This window comes from Oncorhynchus mykiss, chromosome 3 (assembly GCF_057628025.1).
Source record: "Oncorhynchus mykiss isolate SJ-2025 chromosome 3, ASM5762802v1, whole genome shotgun sequence".
In the NCBI taxonomy this organism is placed as follows: Eukaryota; Metazoa; Chordata; class Actinopteri; order Salmoniformes; family Salmonidae; genus Oncorhynchus; species Oncorhynchus mykiss.
The window spans coordinates 63,977,451-64,005,032 of record NC_143024.1 but is presented as its reverse complement, the minus strand read 5'-3'; the positions used below and the strand labels follow the sequence as shown (position 1 = coordinate 64,005,032).

Here is a 27,582-nt window from a genome sequence, read left to right as displayed (position 1 = left end):
GACTATTTGTATTGACAGCCTCCTTTTTTACGCTGCTGCTTGCCCATTGACTCGGTACAGGTACCCCCTGTATATAGCCTCGTTATTGTTATTTTATTGTGTACATTTAGTTTTACTTTGGTATATTAGGTAAATATTTTCTTAACTCAACATTTTCTTAAAAATGACATTGTTGGTTAAGGGCTTGTAAGTAAGCATTTCACGGTAAATACAATTGGATTCGATTTTCTGAATGTATTTCAACATTTCCAGTGTTACTTTCCTTTTGATCTGTCTAATTCAAATGTTTTATTAATGCTCAGAACAAGTTATTTAGCAGATTACAGAAGATAAAGGAACACCATTTCATTCCCTCATTAATCAAAGAAAAAGTTGGCCAATTGGGAATATATTCTCTTTCATCTTAGAGGGTGCAGTAGGAATCTGTGCCGCCACAATAGACATGCCCAGAGCTTGTTTGTTTAAGCGTTACTTACCATGAGAGGCAAGGCTGCCGGGCTATAGCCTGGTGTAAAATACACCTCCATTGTTTTCATTATTCTAATAAGCCTCTCTCAAGTGTGGGTATTACTATTAATGAGCCCAAATACCCTCACCGTTCCCTTATTAGTCCATGGGCTATTGGAATGGGCAACTACATTTAGAAGCATATTTGAAGTGAGAGATTATTGCACTTTTTGTGGTAATTGTACTGCGAAGGAGTGACTTTACAAATTACGATAGAGTTATTTTGATGAGAGCCGGTTGCAACTGTAGTCACAAAATGTACCCTTACCCATATGCATGCACAGGGACCTGAGAGGGTTTGCAACTGTTGCCAAAACACTGCTTTTCCGAGTGACAGTCCTGTGAGATAAAAGCTGAGTTTGGGCTGCACCAGGAGATTTGTGAGCCAGTAATTGAGCGCTGAGGTCAATGTGTCACCTGCAAGTTAAACAGCTCCCTGGATGGCATGCATCACTAATGAAAGGTTTCACTCTCGCCGGCAGCCGCCACCTCTGTCCTCCCTCCGTCAGTCAAATGCTCTCTTTCCCCCTCTTCAATGAGAGCAGCTATAATATTAATGGCTGTTGTGATCACTCTGGTGTGTAAAACAATCTAAAGCAGAGTATAATCTACCGCTCGGAAATGTCTCTAAAAAAACAAGTATTTGTTCCAAATGGATAATTACATTGGCTATAGTACATGTGAAGATCGTGCTGAGGCAATTTTTGTCCTTCACATTTCAGTAGTTAAATCCGCTCCTCATAGCTCCTCTGAACTCAGTCAAATCTCTGTTGACTGAGGAACAGAAAAGAGTAATTTCCATTTAAATTATATCATTCCGTGTAGTTTAGTGGGGACCTGGGTCCACGGAGTGTCTACCCTCTCCACAAGGGCAACGTACATTTTAGCTCAGTGAGAGAAAGTAAACACAGTAACTGATTTCCCCTTGAGCATGGACCTCTTGACTGTTGTAGGTTTCATTGCAATGTGTTTGTGTTTCAATGAATCTCGGTTGAGTGTCTTTCATCCATGAAATGCAATTGGCTAGACCCACAAGGTATGTTAGTATCAGAATGGCAGCTGCTCAGACGCTCTAGCACTGGCGTACAGAGACATTGAATTGAATACATTGGCACAGGTACAGTACCTACATATACATGCAAACATGTAAACACACATACCTGCCCACCCATAGAGCCAAACAAAGCACCCATAGATCTCCAGTTGTCATTAGCTTCAGACTGTGTGTGTGTATGCGTACGTTCAGATGTGTGTGCTCGTGTGTGAAGTCCTCTGAGATAGCCAATCAGATGTAACACTGTGTTCAGTAATTACAATTAACAACCCATCTACACATCCCATCTAACAGAAAGGTGGGAATTCTGTGTTTCACAAAAACAAACCAACCTATCAATGTGTACAAAATCTGGCAAAATTGTAGAAACAAATATTTCAAAAGGATGCCCCTTTAGAGCTCCAGTTTTGAATAAATACTAATACGTTCAACACAGATAAAGACCATCAAGTATTCCAAATGTTCTTCAATATTTTATTCCCTGAAAAAATAAGTTACTAGTGAATCATGGGGGAATGTGTATGCAGCACACGTTTTTCTCTATGACAGTGTACCAACTACTTTAATTCACAAATAGCCTTTTTAGGACATCTTGAAGTCATAAATATATATACAGTATTACAGAGTACATTTGTCATACCTGCCTCCATTTCTAATATGCCCATAATGGACAAAGAGACCATGTGTTTTTCTGAGAAATTATTGTAATTGTGACAATTTCCCAACATCTGTTTCTGAAAAAAATTGGACTATGTCCCTGTTCCACAGTCTGCATACCATCTGCGGGCTTGTCAAATCTGGAGTTGTTCCATTTCTCGAAAGGAAAATTGTGGCAATTAAAAAGGCGCTGTGTTTATGGATCGCCCACCATAAGTCTCGTCCCAGTCAGTCAATAGATACGCAGCCATAGGGTGGAGACAACGAAGCAAGGCAACACTCATAAGTCGTGAGAAGCGTTAATAAAAACAAACACTTAACTCAACTCTATTCATCACAAACAGACCTCAGTTAAACATAATGCTTTTGTACTTACCCACTCCTCTTGGATACATCACAAACTAATAGCTTACAGTTGCATAGATCGGTCAGTTTGATACATACTGCCAAGTCTCTATAATTGAGGGTAACGTTCAATAATGTATGCTCTTCATTTAAGGAGCTACTCTGGACTTAATTGTTTTCACACCTGGGCCATTTTCATTTTCTAGGCAGAGTAAAAGGGTCGTTCCATGAATTGAGTCCCTTTTCGGTAGTATTTCAACAAATTTGAACAAATATGTTCAACTTATAAAAAAACGAAAATCCCTTTCAAGAGGTCAAATATAATAATCACTACAGGAATTTCCCAATAAAGCAATAGGGTTGACGATTTAATCTTAAATCAGCCATAAATCCCAGATTTCATCTTAAATCAGCCAATCCCCTTGTGACAGGGGGAATGGAAGTGTGTGTGCAACAAGGAGTGTCATTGGCCCTTTGTTAAGGCCTGCCACATAATTTGGGGAAACCATTCCTAGCGCTCCAATGGATAGGAATTGTTATCGAGTCCAACACCTCGGACAAGCCGATTTTTTAAACACATGAAAGCCATTGAGGGCATTACTAGAATTGTGAGTTTTCAATGGCTAAATAATTTAACAGTGCGCCAGGGTTCTTGCTACTGTGATTCCAAAAATGCAGAGCCTGTTAAATATTTTTTTAAATCTGAAATTATAATTTTGTTACATTGTTTGCTAACTCAGCTATTTAGCTAGCTAGCTCTCAGCCTTATTGACCACCAAACATTGCTAATGCTAACTAGCTAGCCAGTTAAAATACAGTGTTTTGCAAAAGTATTCATCCCTCTTGGTGTTTTTCCTATTTTGTTTTTTTACAACCTGTAATTTAAATGGATTTTTATTTGGATTTCATGTAACGGACACACACAAAATAGTCAAAATGAAGTGAAATGAAAAACATTACATCTTTCAAAAATTAAAAATGGAAAAGTGGTGTGCAAACCCAACACCTCTCATCACCTCGAGAACACCATCCCCACAATGTTGGTGGCAGCATCACACTGTGGGGATGATTTTCATCGGCAGGGACTGGGAAACTGGTCAGAATTGAAGGACTGATGGATGGCGCTAAGTACAGTGAAATTCTTGAGGGAAACCTATTTCAGTCTTCCAGAGATTTGAGACTGGGACGGAGGTTCACCTTCCAGCAGGACAATGACCCTAAGTAGACTGCTAAAGCAACACTTGAGTGGTTTAAGGGGAAACATTTACATGTTTTGGAATGGCCTAGTCAAAGCTCAGACCTCAATCCAATTGAGAACCTATGGTATAACATCAAGATTGCTGTACAGCAGTGGAAACATCCAACTTGAAGGTGCTGGAGCTGTTTTGCCTTGAAGAATTGTCAAAAATCCTAGTAGCTAGATGTGCCAAGCTTATAGAGACATACCCCAAGAGATGTGCAGCTATAATTGCTGCAAAAGGTGTCTCTACAAAGTATTGACTTTGGGTGGTGGATAGTTATGCACGCTCACATTTTCAGATTTTTTTGTCTTAATTCTTGTTTGTTTCACAATAAAAAACATGTTGCATCTTCAAAGTAGTAGACATGTTGGGTAGATCAAATGATACAAACCCCCCAGAAATAAATATTAATTCCAGGTTGTGAGGCCACAAAATAGGAAAAATGGCAACGGGGGTGAATACTTTCGCAAGCCACTGTAACTACTTTTCTATGTTAGCTAACTAAGTTACTGGAAGAGATAAGACAAGGAATGAAGAAAGCAAATGAATAAATCCAGAACTTGGGCTTGAATGCAAATTAAACATCATAATGCCACAAAAATCATAGTGCAAGAAATTGCATAAATGAAAGGTTAAAACAAAACACAAATGTTTGTGGCTCAGTGAAAATGCGAACTTCGCAAACAAATGTAAATTGCTAAAACATTTGTTTATCTACGAGTAACAGGTTTGACATGTTGTGCTCAACACACTCATTTTTTTTACAGTATGAATTGACTATTAGATGTTCAATGTTTCTCTTGAAAAAAATGTTTTAAATTAAGTTTCACCATATTAAAATGAGAGTTCAGTTCACGTAACAGGGTTTACCTTAAAATGAATGACTAATATCATTAAATAAATAATAATCTTCAGAAATGACTTTGTCATAGCAACAACATACCCAAGGCTTTACAATGATGGTGAATGTGATGAGTGCACAGAGAGACATGTCAAGATGCAGAATTTGTACACTTTAGAAAGTCTTTAATAATATTACAAATATGATTTATAGAATTGTACACGTGGTCTATATTAAAGGGCACTTCGTTAAATATTGGTGGATAATTTCCACTTAAAAGATCAAAGTGATGCAAAAGGTACTAATTTCGTGGAACATCCCAAAACCTTAGCGGAGGCCGGGGAAAAATCATGTGGTTACCGTATTCATCAAGTTGAAGTTCAGGCTCAGTGCATTGTTTGTCAATTGATTTAGAAATAGGATGCTTTTCACGAAGGCCTGGGAGAGGCTCTCAGGAATTACAGCAGAACAAGGAGTAAACAATTAAAGGAGGGTCAGAATGCTATATAATGTCCGCAATTGCTAAGAATGCATAGCCTATTTGTGTGAATAAGCGGTATGTTTGTTTGCTCTTGATGCTGGTTGTGGTGTTAATAATTCATACTGTTTTAAGTGGACTTAACACTTAGTGCAGCCCACTGAGAGCCGTAATTTGTTTATGCACTTTTTCTAATGCAGAAGCAGTTTTAGACATATATCTTGAGTGTTTTGGACATTACAGTATGTGGCTGGTTTGTAAAATGCAATTCACAAAGGAAATTACAGTAATAAAATAGTTCAAACATGGCTTCCTCTGGTAATTACACATTAATGAGGATGCTCTCTCCCTCCTGGTGTGACATCTCACATGCGGAGGAAGGTGGCCTTAGCATGTGCCTGTCATTCAAGAGTAAGGCATGCCATAATATGTTTATGTTCTATGGATGTTTCATTCTGCCACTTGAGCCGTTCACAGCTAAATGTCTTTATAAAGTCCGCCTCTCACTGTGTGAAGGCCTTCACACTAAATCAACATTTCAACCAGTATGTGTCAGGGGCGGAGATTATGTATATGTGAATAGAGTGTGCAGGCATATCTGTGCGTGGGTGTTTCAAAGGGGAGGGGGTTGGCACCAGAACTGCCTGCAAGGTAAGCTATGTTGGCTCACTAACCTTAAATTCAGCTAAATAAGGTTGGCTTATTCACAGCAAAGAGAACATCAATAAGCAAGGATGGGTAAGGTAAACCCTGGCTAGACTTCCACTTCTGTCTAGTGAGCTAATAGAACATGATGGCCCTGGCTTTCGAATCTAGCCCTAGACCCCAGTAAATACTACATTATTAGTTTCAGTTTCCCTATTGTGTTTGCTCAATACAACACATTAAAGCATATTTTAAGATACTCATCAGTGATCTGAGTAGGGTGACTAATTGAAAAAACTAAGAAGCAAGGAAAGCAATTTACTCTGTTCAAAATGACTTCTTATCATACAAATGCCATGATCCGGCGGGTTCTGCTCTGGTTTTGTTAGGCCAAGGATAAATAAAACTTAAGTCAATTATATTATTCACAGAAACGTGTACGTTTGGATTCAGGCAGACATTGCAGATGCTGTACATTTTCATAGGCCAAGAGGTTTTGTGTCAAAATTCCCATGCTGATCTACATAGGTCTTACAGTTTTATCTGAATGCTTAAACACAAACAGTGATTCTTGAAGCACTATCTCTGGAACCATTAACTCTTGAAGCCAATGCATTTACCAAGTGTGCCAAACTGAATGCACATTCTTTGCTTTAGACTCAGTTTGTAATTTTATAACACACTTTTTGCAAAACTGTAAACACAACTCACTGCTTTACACACATGTTGCAATTTAATAACACACTTCTAGCAAAACTGTAAACATTGGTCTCTACATTACTACATTATTTCGACAATTTCCTTTCCGCATTGACACATGTGAAAACACTTTTAGATAATGAGTTCACTTACAAATCAGAGCTTGAGCCCTATAAATAGGCCACAGGTAAACATTTAGTTTGGACAACAATGGAGGCCAATGTTGGACAGCGAGTAAGAGGGGTCAGAACTAGAGGAGGATGAAGAGGAGGACGAGAAGGTGAAGAAGTAAGAGGAGGAGGAGGAGAAGGAAGAGGTGAAGTAGGATGGGGGAGAATGAGAGGACGGGGAGGAGGGAGAGGAAGGGGAGTCAGGAACACAATAACTGATGAAATCAGAGTGACTGTGGTTGACCATGTTGTCAACCAAGGGATGAGCATGAGGGAGGGCAACGGGTTCAACCAAATCTGAGCCGCTGTACCGTTGCAGGTATCATCCGGATGTTTCAAAATGAGAACCGGTAAGTAACTGCAAGTGCTGTAATCGTACTGGTACAGTAATATATATTGTACTTTCCTAATGAGAAGGATCTATCACTAAAACCATTCAAATGTTTTTACAACTAGTATCTGGTGGAAGATGTCGACTGTTCATCCCAGAGCAGGAGACCCACATTGTAAATATGGTCATTGCAAATAACTGCATCAGACTCAGAGAACTGCAGGACCAAAAAATGGCAGATACCACAATATTCCAAAACGTCAACAGAGTGAGTCTCTCTGCACTGTCTCGTCTACTGAAACGCAATAGAATTGGGACGATGTGTGTGGCTATTAGTCAAAACGGCGTCCTTCACCATCATGCAATCCTAGGCCCATTCAATACTGCACACATGATCACATTTCTGGACAACCTCCACAACAGTCTAATCCCTGATGTCCAGGGGCCAGAACTGCCCAGATACGTTATCATCTGGGACAATGTTAGTTTCCACTGGGCTGCTGTGGTCCGCAGTTGTTTCACAGATCACCCACTTTTCATCACACTCAATCTCCCCCATACTCTCCGTTCATGAATCCTTTTGAAACATTCTTCTCTGCATGGCGTTGGAAGGTGTATGATTGCCAGCCCCAACAACGCATATCCCTTCTACAGGCAATGGAGGAGGCTTGAGGAGACATCGATCAGGGGATACTTTCCACGCTGACTAGCTCAAGCCAACGTGTCAAGCCAATGTGATGTGGATGAAGCTTTATGGCCAGACCCACAAAGGCGGCGAGATGTAGCCACATTTTGATCTGTTCTTTTTTTTCTAGCACAAATGTTTTTGTTTTCTTGTTTTCTTTTGTTGTTTGAGGAGTGTTAGAACATTCAAAAAATGACAAAAAAATAAACGTGTATTTATAGTGTGTTATATTCGGAATAGACATCCATACTTCACACATTTGGATACCCGTGTGTATGTGTGTTTGCTACATGTATGACATCTTTATTGCAAACTGCTATGCCCTGCACACAGAAAAAGTGTCATTTATACTATCACTGCGTAGTTGGTGCTTCGTGTGCTTATTCAAATGATAGTTTTGCACGATTGTTTGCTTTTGCAAGAGATGTATCATGTTTTGCTGGTTTGGTGTAAAGGTTTTGTGGTTAGTGTGTAGAGTTTTGCAAAAATAGCCTATAGTTTCAAAGATAGTGCCTAAGCAATCAGAAAAAAACTGTAATACATAGGCCTCTCCACCTAGAGGGATCTCTGAGACAATGGGAGTGAAAATAACAGTGGCTGATGCAGATACAGAGAAATTACAGTGTTTTAATTATGAATCATTTATAATTATATTACAGTATACCTGCATTTGCACAGCAGGGCCAAAGAAACATACCTAAATTATTAACATTGAGTAAATGGAATATTTGAATTATAAATACATGGACCTCCCTCTGGAATGAGTTTGACATTTAGATGATTCCGATCATGGGGAATATAGTATCTAATATGCGTTTATAATACAGGTTACTGTATATGTGCAATATGGGCATAATATCCACGCATGATCTGTTTTTAGATGATCAGGGAGTGAATTAGTATCTCAGTAATTGCATTTCTAAATGAGATATTACGTCTAAAGCGCAGCTAGCAAATGAGGGTTGACAGGCAAAATCTGGAACCAGCAACCTTATGGATGAAAGCACTTACATGTGCAATATAATGCCCACACCTAGTAGTAGAAGTCATAGTATATGTACATACATCAGGGACACACAAAAAATACCTATAGAAAACACGGACCAAGAGGTTTATAACTAATTTCCCAAGCATAGATGCTATCTTGTTACAGTACTCCTATGAGAATTGTTAAGTTGTTTGACAAATCACATGTTCAGACACTTAATAAGGAGAAATGGAAAAACAAATAATGCATCTTGAGCAGCACTGTGACTTAAAGTGCTCCACTTAGTACACTCTGATGTTTTGTGCAGCACACCATTATTGCAAAGGAGATTTTAAATGTTTCATAACACAAGTTTGCTATGTACTGTATATGTCCCACAGGAGGTTGGTCGCACCTTAATTGGGGATGACGGGCTCATGGTAATGGCTAGAGCGGAATAGGTGGAATGTTATCAAATACCTCAAACAGATGATTTCCATGTGTTTGATGCCATTCCATTTGCTCCATTCGAGCTATTATTATGAGCCGTCCTCCCCTCAGCAGCCTCCTGCGATATATACATTCCTGCCAGTGACAAATCCTATTTTTTCTGTCTCCCATTGAAAAAAACGTGTCTTTCTCTGTCTCAAAGCTTAAATGACACAGTATTGCAAAATGGAGTGATACAAATCAATATCTCCAAACTAAAGTGTTTTAAAGGCACCACTAGTTAGTTATTCAATGGTTTCACCTAATTGCTGGAACAATCCCATTGGATTCAACATGTCTGGATTCAAAGACACTGACATCAATTTCTAACTATTTTGTTGATACAATGGTTTTATTCAACTAGAGGGAAAATCTACTGTATAAATACGGCAGGGTGGGTTTGTAATGAGCCTGATATAGTGGTGATTAGACTATATATCACACTGCTTCCCTGGTGTCACCATAGGATATTCATGGCAGGCCCATAAACTTGACCGTGAACGCCTCGATCTATGTCAGTGCACTGATGCAAAGATGGAGAGAGGCTTCAGATTTCTGCCGTGTCATGAAGCTTTCGAGTAAACAAGATCTGTCTCTTTGGTTCACTGACATTCGGGCAGAAGAGTCATTGATGCAGGGCAGACAGTTTTGGCACACAGTTTCCTGCCTACCAAGGGTTTTGGGCTCGGCTTATTGAGATCCCCCTTTTTGAAGACAGAATAAGTAGAAGGGAATAGATTACTTTAACAGAAAGACCTTCATCTGATGCCCGGGAGGTTAGAACTAAACTTTTCTAAACAATTTTGTGGAGGCGGGTGTGAAAAGTCATGCCTTTGATGAGGGCACAGTTTAAATGGGTATGAATTCCTAGACTTGAGAACCCAACTCCACATGAAAGAGTTTTGGAAAATCAGAACAATCTACAATGTGCACACCCTGGTATGCATATCTGGCCTCACATATTGGAACGCATTCTTTAAGTAGCCAAAATAGTTGAATAAGTTCCATAAAATCCACAGCAGTTGTGCTATGAAGCTGTCTGATGAGTAATAGATGACGACGTCATGTGACACCGTACACATTATTATTTATTTTTTTCACCTTTATTTTAATCAGGTAGGCCAGTTGAGAACAAGTTCTCATTTGCAACTGCGACCTGGCCAAGATAAAGCATAGCAATTCGACACATACAACAGCACAGAGTTACACATGGAATAAACAAAACATAGTCAATGATACAGTAGAACAAAAGAAAACAAAGTCTATATACAGTGAGTGCAAATGAGGTAAGATAAGGCAATAAATAGGTAATGGTGGCAAAGGAATTACAATATAGCAATTAAACACTGGAATGGTAGATGTGCAGAAGATGAATGTGTAGAGATACTGGGGTGCAAGTAGAGATACTAGGGTGCAAAGGAGCAAGATAAATAAAGAAATACTGTATGGGGATGAGGTAAGAAAATATTTGGGCTATGTACAGGTGCAGTGATCTGTGAGCTGCTCTGACAGCTGATGCTTAAAGCTAGTGAGGGAGATATGAGTCTCCAGCTTCAACGATTTTTGCAGTTCGTTCCAGTCATTGGCAGCAGGGAACTGGAAGGAAAGACGACCAGAGGAGGAATATGCTTTTGGGGTCCCCAGTGAGATATACCTGCTGGAGCGCGTACTATGAGTGGGTGCTGCTATGGTGACCAGTGAGCTGAGATAAGGCGGGGCTTTACCCAGCAGAGACTTGTAGATAACCTGTAGCCAGTGGGTTTGGCGACGCGTATGAAGCGAGGGCCAACCAACGAGAGCATACAGGTCGCAATGGTGGGTAGTGTATGGGGCTTTGGTGACAAAACGGAGGGCACTGTGATAGACTGCATCCAGTTTGTTGAGTAGAGTGTTGGAGGCTATTTTATAGATGACATCACCAAAGTCGAGGATCGGTAGGATGGTCAGTTTTACGAGGGTATGTTTGGCAACATGAGTGAAGGAAGCTTTGTTGCGATATAGGAAGCCAATTCTAAGTTTAATTTTGGATTGGAGATGCTTAATGTGAGTCTGGAAGGAGAGTTTACAGTCTAACCAGACACCTAGGTACATGTAGAAGACATGTTTATGAAACAGATATATGAGGTGTGACAGGGAATGAGCATAGAGAGGCCGTACATGCTGTACACTGTACACACAGCTAGAGGGGAATGGCAGCATTCCATCACTGCCGTGCATTGAGACAGCTAAAATGTCAATCTTTATGGCCCTCTATGACAGAGAACAACTAAATGCAAATGTCATCTCCATTAATGAACAGACTATATTACACACAATTAATTATGCATGACATCTTGCTTGCCAGCACACTAAGCTGAGCACATGCAGTATATCTCATCCAAGACTATTTCTAGCATTTTATGAAAACTACAGGTATAGGCTATTGCTGTAGATTTTCAGCGTCACCATACAGTTCGTCATCTTACCGGTATTGGCTGAAAAGTGGCCAGCAGCTTTCCACAAATTAAATCAAGGCCATTTCAATACTTTTTTGGACCATTTGTGAAATATTTACAAACCTTAGACAATCTTGCTGTACATTGAATTACTAACGCTCAGTAGATGACACTTTCCAGCACAGTATAAGTCTCCAGATATGCAGGAATGGTCTGTTCATTATGAACATCCATTAAAATATCTCCCTCTTCAGCAAAGCATTTCTTCTATCTAGACAAACAGAGTATAATTTAATACTGCAAATCAATGAACTAATCTGCTCTTTCTACGGTCCATAAAAGAATTTGCCCATCCATAACAACACGACTTGTCAGAGTAACATCAGCTTCGTTAGGTGTTGTTATGTGCTCAGTTTAGTGTATATTACAGCTAATCGATTTCTCTTTCACTGGTGTTTTAGAATCAGGATCTATTGACTTTATTGACATGTGGTGCAAACAGATAATCCTCTGCATTTACTTCCTATTGATGAATGTAAAACTCCGTTCACATTTTGCAGCCTGGCCTCAGAGCCATATGAAATGTACTTGATCTATTTCTGAGCACCTCCAAGACGTATGATACATACTAATAGTCTAGTTACTTGAGACAGAAACTAAAGTAGGGAGGTCGGGAGGATGGGTGGGCGTAATCTGCAATAGTCTAGCAATCAAATGTTGCATGTTAGAGTAGCCTCAAGGACAACTGGAGCATTTTAGCTAACCCTTCCCATAACCCTTATTCTAAACTTAACCCAATTTACCTAACTTGCTATGTTTATTCACCGAACCTTTGTTGTTTGTTCTCCTAACCGACAACTTAAATTGTTCCTGTAATTGTCCTTCGTTGTTACAGCGCAACAAGCAACCTGGTCTCAGGTAAAGACATGCGATACTCTACGTCAGCCAAGACATATAATAAGTTACATCATCCAATTAAAATGCTATTGTACGACCAGGTAAGACGTATGACACCGTACATCCTCTAATTCGTATCACATTGTGCGACCATTATTTAATTCATAATGTAACCTAACGTAAAATAACATACTAAAAGGCATGTCACAGATTTACTTACAGAAAAATCCAAATTTCCCTCAGACCACGATTCATTTTTATAATTCCGCTCAATACATTTTGTTTATTTGCCAGTGTTATACACATGTCAGGTTGTTTGTACAATTGATTTCACCAATGCGCTTTGCACAACTTATTGTGCTTGGATCTACATTGTACTGTATACGTCTCATTTTCTTCTGGACTCCTTCCAAGAAGTAAGATGTGGGACTTATGTCTCACAAGAGGAGCATCCTTTCTTTCCAGATCTGCTGCTCAAGTTTATGAATTTTAAGCTCAAAATAAAAAGGAAGGGCACCCTTCTAAATGCTTCTTATGCAGTTTATTATTATTAAAATGCATAAAGTCAAGAGATGATGAGAAGATCTATTGGTCCCTTCTCCAAGGCTCACAAAGGTGGCAAGACCACTGTGGTTTATAGGAAGCTGTGTGGTTCTTAGTATAGCAAGCTGCTCCATTGAGGCCTTACGAGGTCAGTCACTTTCAACTCCAGCAAAGTCCTAGAAAACCAAGTTGTTTGGAGATGGAGCAGTACTGGCATGTTGACAGAGAGTGGAGAGACTGAGATAGCAATGATATTGCTATTCACTGGCCTGCACTCCAGCCTCTGAAATGATGGCTTCGGCCACTGAGTCTGTAATGTCTCTAGTCCCTGTGTATCTACAGTTTCATATCTGCCAGCAGGGTCAGTCTGTCAGCTCCCTATGGCTAATACTGTGTCTCTGGAGCAGCAGGAACCATGTGCTGCCCCCTCACCTCCTGGGTAACCCCATGGGTAACAGAGAGAGCTGACAGGCCTTGATTGAGGAAATACCAACTGAATATAATCAGCAGAATATAATTACTGTGATTATACAAATGAGAGAGTGGCATTGGCTCATGGTTTCAAAGCAAAAGCAGAATGCAAGGTCAGTTACTGTTGAAATGGACTGTACCTGTGTTATGTGCACTTGTACTATGAATACCTACAGTGTATACTGTAAAATGTGAAGAACCTCTCACAAACCATGAGGATAATGTTAGGTTTTCATTTACTTCACACTGCCTAAATCCAAACTAACAGCCAGTTAAGACATCTCTCATCTTTAGTGCCTGTAAGTGAAGAGTTGACTTTGCATGGTGGAGGTTATTCTTCAGTAATTGGCTCCCTGTGTGTTGTTCGGAGGGTGGTAGCTGAACATGTGCTTTGTCTGCTTGCTTTCATTAGCCTAATGTTAAATTTGTTCCTGATGAGTGCTGAGGTGAGCATCTCTGAGTGTACAGTAGGCACACAAGACTGTTGGTCGGAGGGATGTCCGGGCTTACCAGGGCATTGCCTCCCTCCTGCTGCAAATTACACATATTTTGCAAATGGTGCAAAGTAAAGCTGATACAGTAGACCATGACAAATAAATAGTGTATTACAGTGATGCCTTCATTGAAAATATATAAAGTGTGAAAAAGAGGCTGAGCAAATGCAATAACACAACAATTTCTCAATACCTTAGGATGAATTGTAAGCAGTTGAATTAATCCCCAGATACATCAGTACAGACTGTTGTTACAGCTATTCCCACTGTCTGGGTCATGAGATGATAGATAATGTTATGCCATTGGGGCCTGTGAGAGAATTAATAGGGATATTACTTAACCATGCCATTGGAAAAGTAGTTAGCTCTCTGCAGCACTACGGCAATGACTCCCTCAAGATGAATAAGTACGAAAATGAATGATGGTTCTCTGCATCATAAGTCAAAATGCTTAGCCCTCAGGTAAAGGCTTAATATTTAAAGACCACCCAACACTAACAATTGACTAATCTCAAGCAGATAGATATGAACATCTCTGAGAAGTTATGTGAGAAGAGCCTGAGGGGTAGCAGAGAGAGTGTGTCTGACAGTCACAGGAGTCAGTGGGCCATCATCTGGATGTGCCGCGAGAACATCTGGACCACTCACAACATCTAGGGGACTACAGCTGTTCTCACAGCTGATGAAAGGGAGAAGAGAGGTATCCATGTGCACCTCGCAAACCTCAGACAATTTCACTTTTAGTATCCTCTGACGTGACTTTGAGAACTGGTAAAGTAGACCAAAGAGTTACACGTTAATAACACATTGCTGAGCTATATTATGTTATGAAAAGTTTGAAACTGTATTCATAACAAAGTAATGTTATATATTGTGGCATGAATAGGTTGCAAACAACTATATTAGGCTGCAATATCGAAATAGAGAAAAAGCCAATAGTGTGCAGACCCTCGTGGAACTTCTTATCCATGCCTGGTTGTTGTGCTTTGCCAGTTAGATGTCTGAGTTACTATGCAGGTACCTACAATGCATTTGGAAAGTATTCAGACCCCTTGACATTTGCCACATTTAGTTACATTACAGCCTTATTCAAAAATTGATTAAATCGTTTTTTCCCTCATCAATCTACACACAATATCCCATAATGACAAAGCAAACACAGGTTTTTAGAAAGGTTTGCAGATGTATTTTTTAAAAACTGTTGAAAATATTGATATATTACATTTCTCCCATTCTTCTCTGCAGATCCTCTCAAGCTCTGTCAGGTTGGATGGGGAGCGTTGTTGCACAGCTTTTTTCAAGTTTCTCCAGAAATCTGGCTGTGCCACTCAAGGACATTCAGAGACTTGTCCCGAAGCCAGTCCTGCGTTGTCTTGGATGTGTGGTTAGGGTCGTCGTCCTGTTGGAAGGCGAATATTCGCCCCGTCTGAGGTCGTGAGCACTCTTTAGAAGGTTTTCATCAAGGATCTCTCTGTAATTTGCTTCGTTCATTTTTGCCTCAATCCTGACTCATCTCCCAGTCCCTGTCACTGAAAAACATCACCACAGCATGATGTTGCTACCAACATATTTCCCCGTAGGGATGGTGCCAGGTTTCCTCGAGAGGTGACGATTGGTATTCAGACCAAAGAGTTAAATCTTGGTTTCATCAGACCAGATCATTTTGTTTCTCATGGTCTGAGAGTCTTTGTGCCTTTTTGCAAATGTGCCTTTTTACTTAAGAGTGGCTTCTATCTGGCCACTCTACCATGAAGGCCTGATTGGTGGAGAACTGCAGAGATGGTTATCCTTCTGGAAGATTCTCCCTTTTCCACAGAGGAACTCTGGAGCTCTGTCACAGTGACCATTTGGTTCTTGGTCACCTCCCTGTCCAAGGCCCTTCTCCCCTGATTGCTCAGTTTGGCCAGGCGGCCAGCTCTAGGAAGAGCCTTGGTGATTCCAAACTTCTTCCGTTTAAGAATGAGGGAGGTCACTGTGTTCTTGGGGATCTTCAGTGCTGCAGAAATGGTTTGGTACCCTTCCCCAGATCTGTGCCTCATCACAATCCTGTCTCTGAGCTCTACAGACAATTCCTTCGACCTCATGGCTTGGTTTATGCTCTGACATACACTGTTAACTGTGGGACCTTATAAAGACTGGGTGTGTGCCTTTCCAAACCATGGGCAATCCATTTAATTTACCACAGGTGGACTCCAATCATGTTTTAGAAACATCTAAAGGTTTATCAATGGGAACAGGATGCACCTGAGCTCCATTTCAAGTCTCATAGCATTAGATGTATAAAAAACTATTTTTGCTTTGTCATTATGGGGGATTGTGTGTAGATTGCTGAGGGATAAGACTGTAACATAACAAAATGTGGAAAAAGTCAAGGGATCTGAATACTTTCTGAATACACTGTACAATGAATGTGCCTCTGGATGTTTTTAAATAACTCACATAATGACAGTGAATCATGTCATTTCAAATTCTGAAGAAAGAAAACATTGATAGTTGTGCAGGGCACTGTGACATTGAATGAATCTCAAATCTAAGATACAGAATACTGAATCCATCAATCAATCAGTGAAACAATCTTCCCGACCACAATTAGTTATTATAACAATATTTACTTTTATCAATCACCATTAATCCCTCTGATTCCTAAGTATAAATGAGAGTCTTGGAAGTTTTATGTTCAGAATAAAAAATAGTACTACTACTTGATACAGTCGCCTATAGTTACCAGGGTGGAAGCTTTCACCTGTAAAGGCACTCAGGTCTTGGGATTGTGGTATTCATGAGCAACTTAACAAAGGTTGGGCTATGGGCTACATAATGCAGTACTTTGTTTGATGCTAAATGTTAATGCTCTAATTTGTAGCACATTTCTATAGTACATGCTAACGTATTCTGACATCCATCTTGGCAAAGCCCTTGTAGCAATTCATTACAACTATTTTAAATTGAATTGCTTCCATTTTCAGCCTCCACTTTGCCACCATCAGCCCCTTTTTTAATTAAGGGAGGGAGAGATTGCATCTCTGGTTGATTAGCAGGCATGTTTCATTCATTCAGCAGTCCGGTTCACCTTAATCTACTGGTTAATATAGCCCTTCTTGTGTCCAAACACAATGGAAGCCTCCTACAATATATCTAGTGTAGCATGACTGACAGGCTTTTCCTCGCCACAGATTTACAGCATCTGATGAAACTGCACCACATGCAGGTATCTGATTGACAGCTTGTCAGCTGCACTTAGAGAGGAATAAGTCATAGAAATTGGACCATTTATTTTGTTATCCTTCAAATATCTGGAGTTTTCATTTAAGATTCAATCTGGTCCGCGGTTTCTTATTTGCAGCATTTACTTGAATGTGATCCTAGATATGAACGTACTTTGGTGCAAAAAGTGCAAATCAATCCCAGAAGAACAGCAATGGACCTTGTGAAGATACTGGAGAAAACAGGAACAAAAGTATCTATAGTAAAACAAGTCCTATATCGACATAACCTGAAAGGCCGCTCAGCAAGGAAGAAGCCACTGCTCCAAAACCGCCATAAAAAACCCAGACTACGGTTCACAACTGCACATGGGGACAAAGATTGTACTTTTTGGAGAAATGTCCTCTAGTCTGATGAAACAAAAATAGAACTGTTTGGCCATAATGACCATCTTTATGTTTGGAGGAAAAAGGGGGCGGCTTGCAAGCCGAAAAACACCATCCCAACCGTGAGCACAGCGGTGGGAGTATCATGTTGTGGGGGTGCTTTGCTGCAGGAGGGACTGGTTCACTTTACAAAATAGAGGGCATCCTGATGAAGGAAAATGATGTGTATATGTTGAAGCAACATCTCAAGACATCAGTCAGGAAGATAAAGCTTGGTCGCAAATGGGTCTTCCAAATGGACAATGACCCCAAGCATACTTCCAAAGTTGCGGCGAAATGACTTAAGGACAACAAAGTCTAGGTATTGGAGTGGCCATCACAAAGCTCTGACCTCAACCCTACCCGTGACGTTTGTGTCACGTCCAGACCTTAGTTCCTTTTTTATGTCTCTATTTTAGTTTGGTCAGGGCGTGAGTTGGGGTGTGCATTCTATGTTTTGTGTTCTATGTTTTCTATTTCTATGTGTTTGGCCTGGTATGATTCCCAATCAGAGGCAGCTGACAATCATTGTCTCTGATTGCGAACCATACTTAGGCAACCTGTTTTCCCACTATGGGTTGTGGGTAGTTGTTTTCTGTCTCTGCACCAGACAGAACTGTTTCGTTTGGGCTATTTTTGTTATTTTGGTCGTAGTGTTCTGAGTTCAAATAAATATACATCATAATTACGTACCACGCTGCACTGTCACGACTCCGACCGAAGGACACTCCCCTTCCCGTTCGGGTGGCGCTCGGCGGTCGTCGTCGCCGGCCTACTAGCTGCTACTGATTATTTCCTCCCCCTCCTTATGTGTTGATTGTGTGCACCTGTTTTGAGTTAGGTAGTAGGCTTTATTAGTCAGCCGGCCCGCAGGGTTCCTTGTGCGGGATTAATTATTGTGATCGTCTGTTTGGTGTACTTGTGTGCACGTCTATTGGGTTTTGTGGTTTCCCATTTTGTGGGTTTTTCCCTGGACAGTTTAAGTCCCCCTGTTTGGGGCATTTGTTTGTTCAGTACGCCCTGTGTTTTTGTGAGGGTTGGCTTATGTTCAGCGTTTATTCAGTGCATTAAAATAGCACTCCCCTGAACTCTCTGCTTCCTGCGCCTGACTCCTCACCCACTTCACTCAGACCGTTACAGAATCCCGCACCGCCTGGAATGGAGTCAGCAGGAGCAACAGCCACTCCCCTCCCATCGATGGAAGAGAGGGTTCTACATCACACCACCGTTCTCCATCGGATCGGAACGGCGATGGATCTGGTGATGGAGAGAATGGACCGATGGGAGAGAAGCGGTCTCCTCTCTCCACCTTCGGCCCCCCTCTCTCCACCTTCGGCCCCCCCTCCTCAGGACTCCCCATCTCCCGACACCAGCACCCTCCGTCTTACGCTTCCAAGGGTCTATGATGGAGCGGCAGCAGGGTGCCAGGGGTTCTTACTCCAGCTAGAACTGTACCTGGCCACCGTCAGACCTACTCCCTCGGGAGCGGAGAGGGTGAATGTCCTCATCTCCTGCCTCACGGGTCGTGCTCTGGAGTGGGCAAATGCAGTTTGGAACGGCCCAGACTCAGCGAAGGAGCACTACCCCGAGTTTTCTCGCCGTTTCCGCGCCGTGTTTGACCATCCTCCAGATGGCCGAGCGGCGGGAGAACGACTATTCCATCTCCGGCAGGAGAAAAGGAGCGCCCAGGATTACGCGTTGGAGTTCCGTACCTTGGCAGCAGGATCCGGGTGGAACGACAGGGCCCTTATCGACCACTACAGGTGTAGTCTCCGGGAGGACGTCCGCAGGGAGCTAGCGTGTCGGGACACCGCTCTTTCCTTGGATGAGCTAATTGACATGTCCATCCGACTGGACAATCTGCTGGCTGCCCGCGGGCGTTCGGAGAGGGTCCTGTGTGTTCCACCACCCAGCACCTCCACTCCTGTTACGATGGAGTTGGGAGGGGCTTTGCCGAGGGGTACCGGAGGAGGAGGCTCCCTCTGCACCAACTGTGGTCGGAGAGGACACACGGCCGATCGGTGCTGGGGGGGGTCCGTCTGGGAGTCGAGATGGTAGGCGGAACATTTCTCGATCACCCCAGGTGAGTCAGCACCAAACTCACCCAGAACCCCCTGTTGGTCACATGTTTGTCTTGATTTTTTTCCTTAAATTTTTCCCCTCTTCCCAGCATAGGGCGCTAGTCAATTCAGGCGCAGCTGGGAACTTTATGGATCGCGGACTAGCTATTAAATTAGGTGTTCCGCTTATGCCGATAGATTCTCCCTTTCCCGTGCACTCCCTAGATAGCCGGTCCTGGCACCGTGGCATCCGAGCCAGACCGAGGCTCCTGCGGTGGAGGAATGGGTGCAGCGCTCCAAAGAAACCTGGAGGGGCGTCCAGGAATCCCTTCAACAGGCTAGTGGACGGCAGAAAAGGAGTGCTGACCGCCACCGCAGTGAGGCCCCCGTGTTTGTACCAGGGGACAGGGTCTGGCTCTCGACCCGAAACCTACCCCTCCGCGTGCCCTGCCGGAAGCTTGGGCCGCATTGTGTAGGGCCGTTCAAAGTCCTGAGGAGAATAAACGAGGTGTGTTATCGATTACAACTCCCTTCCTATTATCGTATTAACCCCTCGTTTCATGTGTCTCTCCTCAGGCCGGTGGTAGCTGGTCCCCTACAGGACGGTGAGGTGCTGGAGGTCCCTCCTCCCCCTCTGGACATCGAGGGGTCCCCGGCGTATACGATACGGGCCATTCTGGACTCGAGACGCCGGGTGAGGGGCCTGCAGTACCTCGTGGACTGGGAGGGGTACGGTCCGGAGGAGAGGTGCTGGGTACCCACCAGGGACATTTTGGATCCGTCAATGTTGAGGGATTTCCATCGCCTCCATCCGGATCGCCCTGCGCCTCGTCCTCCGGGTCGACCTCGAGGCCGGTGTCGGCGCGCTGCGGGAGCCACGCGTCAAGGGGGGGGTACTGTCACGACTCCGACCGAAGGACACTCCCCTTCCCGTTCGGGTGGCGCTCGGCGGTCGTCGTCGCCGGCCTACTAGCTGCTACTGATTATTTCCTCCCCCTCCTTATGTGTTGATTGTGTGCACCTGTTTTGAGTTAGGTAGTAGGCTTTATTAGTCAGCCGGCCCGCAGGGTTCCTTGTGCGGGATTAATTATTGTGATCGTCTGTTTGGTGTACTTGTGTGCACGTCTATTGGGTTTTGTGGTTTCCCATTTTGTGGGTTTTTCCCTGGACAGTTTAAGTCCCCCTGTTTGGGGCATTTGTTTGTTCAGTACGCCCTGTGTTTTTGTGAGGGTTGGCTTATGTTCAGCGTTTATTCAGTGCATTAAAATAGCACTCCCCTGAACTCTCTGCTTCTTGCGCCTGACTCCTCACCCACTTCACTCAGACCGTTACATGCACTTTGGTCGTCTTCACGTTATTCAACCCACGACAGCCGTTACAGTTTGACCCAAGTTAAACAATTTATAAGCCAATGCTATCAAATACTAATTGAGTGTACATAAACTTCTGACCCACTGGGATTGTGATGAAAGAAACAAAAGCTCAAATATATCATTCTCTCTACTATTCTGACATTTCACATTCTTAAAATAAAGTCGTAATCCTAACTGACCTAAGACAGGGAATTTTTACTAGGATTACATGTCATGAATTGTGAAAAACTGAGTTTAAAAGTAGTTTGCTAAGGTGTATGTAAACTTCTGACTTCAACTGTAGGTTCCTATGAGGGGTTCATGGCTCTGCTCAGGACAGTCTTTGACCATCCACTGGAGGGCAGAGAGGGAGGTGAGCAACTGTTCTAACTTTGGCAGGGTGCCCAGACCGCTGCGGTGTACGCACTCACCTTCCAGACCGTGGAAGCCTCCAGCTCCCCACGCTATTCAGAAGAAGACCCCACTGTGACGACCCTCCCACTCTGTCTGCCGTATTCTCCCTTTGTTGTTTCCTTATTAGGATGCCGGTGGGCGGAGTTGGGAGAGGTCGTCAGCTACATGGGAAACACCTGGGCCCGGTGTCTCCCAGGATAAATACACCACTTCCCCATTCATGGAGGAGACTCTCTCCATGCAGACACCTTTATGGATTTTGTTGTGTTTCTTGGTGGTTTTTGAGTTGTTTGCTTTAGCATCTTTTCAACACCCTGCATTATCACCTTCATGCATGCAAAACACTTACTTACACTACTGATTACTCACACCATTGTATATTTTCCTTAGTTGCTTTAGTTAATAAATATATATTTTGTTACGCCTTATCTCCACGTTGTCTCCCTTTTGTTATGGGCTTTGAGCCGGTTCGTGACACCACGAAGAGGTCCAGAGGGTGCTGGCGTGTTGAGACGACGTTCTCCTTGGATGCACTCATCGCGATGGCCATAAGTCTGGATAACCTTCTTCGGTAATGTTGCCACCTTCATCGCCTCTTGCCATCCTCCTTTGGTTGTCCTGAGAGAGAGCCTGAATCCACGGAGGTAGAGTTACGCCGCCGGACACAACTGGGCCTATTGGAGGGGCACCAGCTTCAACGGTGTCCGGTGCGTCTTAACCAGGTGTCCACGAGGACAGAGGGACAGCCCTGTGATCACCCGTCTCTCAGGGTTGGTGTGAGTATTCCATTATCTCTCTCCACCAAACCCTTTCTGGTTTGAATTTCACTGATTGCTGTTCCTCATGTATTGGCTCTACAGCTCTAGTGGACTCTGGTGTCCCTTCGCCCTGAACATCACCTCACGCTTGGAGACCATGATGCTTTCTCGTACCCTGTGGTTCCCATGCCGGTTGAGAGTCTTGTAAGTGCCATCGCTTCATTATTAAACTCACCTCCTTCCTAACTCCAGGCGTATATGTTACAAATACCCTGTTAAAACCATGTATTAGAAACACTACCTTTACTACAGCTATGTTGTTGAGCCTATGTCTTAATTGCATTGCATCAAACAAATGTTACTTTCATATGCAAGTTTTTAAGAAACGACCAGTCAATAATTTAAGAAGGACTATTGGGTTGGGTTCTTTAATGTGTCCGTCCACTTAATTATTTTGACTAAGTTTCATGCAAACTAGAATGGCCTGATTTGGTTTAGTCAATGAGAAGCCTTGTTAAGGTTTGCTGTGGAAAGGGACTTTTGAGTCGAATAGGAAGATTCTGCTCGAGACGTGAGGAGAACAGAGACCCGACACTTGTTTGTTGAGCTTTAAATGTTATAAGATTGCACTAATACCCAGGGGATTTCTATTTTATTTACGGTGTTATTAATTGTACTTTGAACATTTTTCACAACTAAATAATACATCCAAGTGGAATTGCATTCAGTGTGCGGTTGCATTTGATTGAGTCACGGGAGAATATTTTGGAAACAGTAATCTAAGCCTTTATTAGTAATATCCCTAGCCTTGAGATTGTAGCTTGGTGCACTGAGCAAATAGTAGCTACACACAATACTGTTGTACTGAGTAATGTGTCTGTTGAAATGACAGATGACGAACTGAATGAAGCCCTGAGCCATGTCAAAGCTTTTGGGAAGGGTTTGGTACGCAATCGATGTTCATATGCACCTGGTAAAAAATGTCTTGGTTGAGATATCACATGACCTAACTGAGATAACAGTACCAGATGTTGTAGGGATACCTGGAGAAGTTGGTCTCTGGCCTGTGTATGTCGTTGTTGTATCACCTGCATCTCTTGCTGAGGATGATTTTCAGTCTAAGCTCCCTGTCATTTGTGAAGAATGAACTGAAGAATGTTGGCGATGTTAAAAGTCCTGATAAGTTCCTCACCTGCTGTTGATCTAAACACTGAGTGGGTTGGCGCCATTAGCTCATTTGGAGAAGAAATGTCAGTGTGCCTACTGAGATGCAAGGTTCTCTAGTGTGAAGCCTACTCCCAGGGGAGAAGAGGAGTATGATGCTTGGGCTGAGCAGACCACTCAATTGCTGGATGAATGGCAATGTACTGTAAATGTGAGTATTTGAAAGTCTTAAGGGTCTTAAGAGGTTTTTGAAGATTGGAAATCCCACAGCAACTGCTACTGATTACATGAAAGCTCTTGAAAATGTATTCAAAACTGACCTGATGGGAAGGTTCAGACACATGTTCCAGAATGAGGGGGAGAATCTATCTGCTTCTCTGCCGAGTCTGAACAAATGGCCGTACAGAGTTTTCTTTGCGAAGAAGGAATTTAACTGTCTAAGATTAATTGCACTGAACAGGTTGAGAGAGGTGAACTGTCACACTACATGGTTGCTCTACACATACGGATAGGGGTAGGCAACTAAATTCAGTCAAGGGCTGTTTTTTTTTGCAATGATTGGTCGTGGGGCTGGATCATAATTATAATAATTTGTACACTGCAAATTGACCACAGCTAAGCCCAAAAAGAGATTGTATTTGAAAATAACAATAATTTCATACTTGAATTACATTGAGAAACAATCATGTCTCTTTTTATTCATGGGAATACCTAGGAACAGATTTCCTAAAATAAACTAGTTTGTTGCTAAATTGCTGGTGATTTTACAGTCTTTTTTGACCAAAAACAAACAACAAAAACCAGCCATGAAAGGAAGAAAGCCCAAGGAATAAAAATACAATGTGTACTTGAAGACCAACGAGACCTTCAGATCTAGATGGGATGAGAAGTGTGAAATGGCTTTTGAAAAACTGAAGGAAAGTCAGATGAAAGCTCCGGTGCTGGCTTTTGCAAACCCTCAACAGCCATATGTACTACATGTTAATGCAAGCAGTGAAGGGTTAGGTGGAGTACTGTACCAAGAGGTCTTCTTGCCTCGGGCATGCGTGGCAGACCCTCGGCCTTGTCTCAGTAAGTTGGTGGTTGAAGATATCCCTCTAGTGGTGTGGGAGCTGTGCTTTGGCAAAGTGGGTGGGGTTATATCCTTCCTGTTTGGCCCTGTCCGGGGGTATCATCGGATGGGGCCAGAGTGTCTCCTGACCCCTCCTATCTCAGCCTCCAGTATTTATGCTGCAGTTGTTTGTATCGGGGGGCTAGGGTCAGTTTGTTATATCTGGAGTATTTCTTCTCTCTTATCCAGTGTCCTGTGTGAATTTAAGTATGCTCTCTAATTCTCCCTTTCTCTCTTTCTTTCTCTCTCTCTAAGGACCTGAGCCCTAGGACCATGCCTCAGGACTACCTGGCATGATGACTCCTTGCTGTCCCCAGTCCACCTGGCCTTGCTGCTGCTCCAGTTTCAACTGTTCTGCCAGCGGCTATGGAATCCTGACCTGTTCACCGGACGTGCTACCTGTCCCAGACCTGCTGTTTTCAACTCTCTGGAGACAGCAGGAGTGATAGAGACCCTCTTATTGATCGGCTATGAAAAACCAACTGACATTTACTCCTGAGGTGCTGACTTGCTGCACCCTCAACAACTACCATGCTGGTCAATTATGAACATTTGAACATCTTGGCCATGTTCTGTTATAATCTCCACCCGGCACAGCCAGAAGAGGACTAGCCACCTCTCTAGGTTTCTTCCTAGGTTTTGGCCTTTCTAGGGAGTTTGTCCTAGCCACCGTGCTTCTACACCTGCATTGCTTGCTGTTTGGGGTTTTAGGCTGGGTTTCTGTACAGCACTTTGAGATATCAGCTGATGTACGAAGGGCTATATAAATACATTTGATTTGATATTTAGGCAGCTTTTTCCCACTGGTTTGTTGTGGGATCTTGCTTGTGTATAGTTAGCTTCACGTTTGTTTTTTCTTCTTTATTGTTTTTGCCGGATCACGTTAAATAAAAATGATGACCACAAACCACGCTGCATTTTGGTCCGATTCTTCCAACAACGGACGTGGCAGATTGCTGGGACTCTACACCTTATGTTGTGGAAGTCAAATGCCAAACATACCTGTGTTTCGGTTGAAGCCCGAGAACGGAGATGGACCCATTACAATCCTTCATCGGAATCACCTGTTACCTCTAGGACAGAAAGTCTGCCTAGAACATGGGGATGAGTCAACAGTGTCGGAGAACCCTGGAAAGAAGAATAAATATTAAGTGTAGTTGACAAAGCCAGAAAGCTTACTTCAAGTGAAGAAGAGGAGCCTGAGGACAATCCAGAGAAATCTGAAGATCTTGAAGATATCCATTAGGAAGATGAAGACATTGCAGTGTGATATGATCTAATTGACACAAACTGTCAAGACATAGAAGTTGAAGAAATGTAAAAACCTTTAATTTTGTACTTGGACATTGCATGGAATGGAATGACTGGAGAACCTGAGCTTAGATCAGGAGAAGAAGAAAATACACTTAAGAAGCAACAGTGGATTGGGTACCACTCAGTATATTCATGTTTCCCTTTGAATTACTCTAAGAAACAGAACACAAGAGTTGACATATTTCCTGTGTTAGTTCATTAGGTTTTTGTAATATAATTTTTTTTATTCTTATTTTACCAGGTAAGATGACTGAGAACATATTTTCATTTACTTTCCAGCTCACACTCAAACAGCTCGATCCCCTGAACGCAGCTCACTCTCCAGATCCCAATCTCCTGAATTCTAATCACCCGTTCGTCATTACCACACACTATTTAGTTCAGTTATTTGCACCCCATCACTGAGGTATTGTTTGTTTTGTGACACATGCCTTTCAGAGTGCTGGGTTTCCTGTGATTTACTCCTCCCGTGTATGATAGTTTTTGCTTGCCTCACTAACGACAGCGTTTGCCTATTCCCTGCCTGTACTTTAGCCTATTGGATTTCCTGTTGTCTACCTATTGCCTGATATCCCGGACTACGTTACTAGCCTTTTCCCTGCCTGTACTGTTGCCCTTTTGGACCCCCTGTGTATGACCTTCTGCCTGCCCCTGGACTGAGCTACCTGCCTCCTCCTGTGGTCCCCTGCTCTTGAAACCAGCTCTCTGTCTTCCCTTGTGTTCATTACAACAGGGGATAGGAGGGGGGATGAATTAGCCAATTGGAAACTGGGGATGATTAGGTGGGCATGATGGTCAGATTGGGAAATTGGCCAGGACACCGGAGTTAACACCCCTACTCTTACGAGAAGCGCCATGGGATCTTTAGTGACCATGGAGAGTCAGGACACCCGTTCAACCCTTGTGTGGTTTTCATGTTTTTGTTATTCACCCAATGTTCGCAGGTCTGATGGATCGCCAAAATGATTGTTTTTTTTAAACAATACAGCCGTAACAATTTAGGTAAAAATAATTAGATGTTGACTTATATCAATTACAAGCAGCATAGAGCATACATGGTTTATATTTGTGCTATTCTTTTTTTTAATAAAATGTGTTTTGTAAACTAAATCTATTATCAAGACATGGGTGGAATAAATCATGTTAATCTTCAACAAATATGAATGAAGCAAGGTTTTCATCACTATTAAGGAAAAATTTTACAGTATTTTTGGGAAATGACAAATGAGCCCCATTGAACAAAAATGAAGGCCGGTCCACTTGAGGGAGAGAGTTTTACTGTGTGTGTGTTGCAAATGTATTTTGTGCACTTGATGCATGTGTACTGTGCCTTCCTGTCCTTCTTGGGTCCACACACATCGCAGCGCTTCTTCTTGTTGCTCCCGGCTGCAATCTAGAATGATAAACACTTAGTTCAGGTATTTACTAACATCTCACTCACTCACATATATAGTTACATCAGGCCGAGGTAGGAGAGTCAGAAACACACACATGCAACAACATCCTTCACACTTACTTCCGGTATTGGAGTTGTTGGTTCTGTGGGTTAGGCAGATGGGGCACAAGCAGCATCCTCCTGAATCCTCCTCACGATGTTTGCATAAGCTGGGGTTCTTGCAATATGTTGCCTCCTCTGTATTTGAGGTCTTACCAATGCCTTGCCCAGCTCCTCAAAGAGTCATCTACTCTGGAGTTTCCCTCTGTTCCATTCTGGGTTCAATGACATCCAGATGACAAACATGTTGTACACCGAGATGCCCAAGATGTCGAAGAATATCACAAGTGCCCAGCGTAGGGTTCTTCTTTTACAGCTGTAGCCATTCAACAGCTC

At 42.5% G+C, this 27,582-nt stretch overlaps 1 long non-coding RNA gene across 2 annotated transcripts in view; it reads right to left on the bottom strand.

Moving 5' to 3' along the window:
• The window catches only part of LOC149984642 (uncharacterized), a 90,680-nt gene that overhangs the window by 37,585 nt on the left and 25,513 nt on the right, over positions 1 to 27,582 (bottom strand). For both annotated transcript variants that reach the window (XR_016494969.1, XR_016494970.1), the window contains exon 2: positions 25,440 to 25,565. This is a non-coding gene — a long non-coding RNA (uncharacterized LOC149984642). The remainder of the gene's footprint in view (positions 1 to 25,439; positions 25,566 to 27,582) is intronic.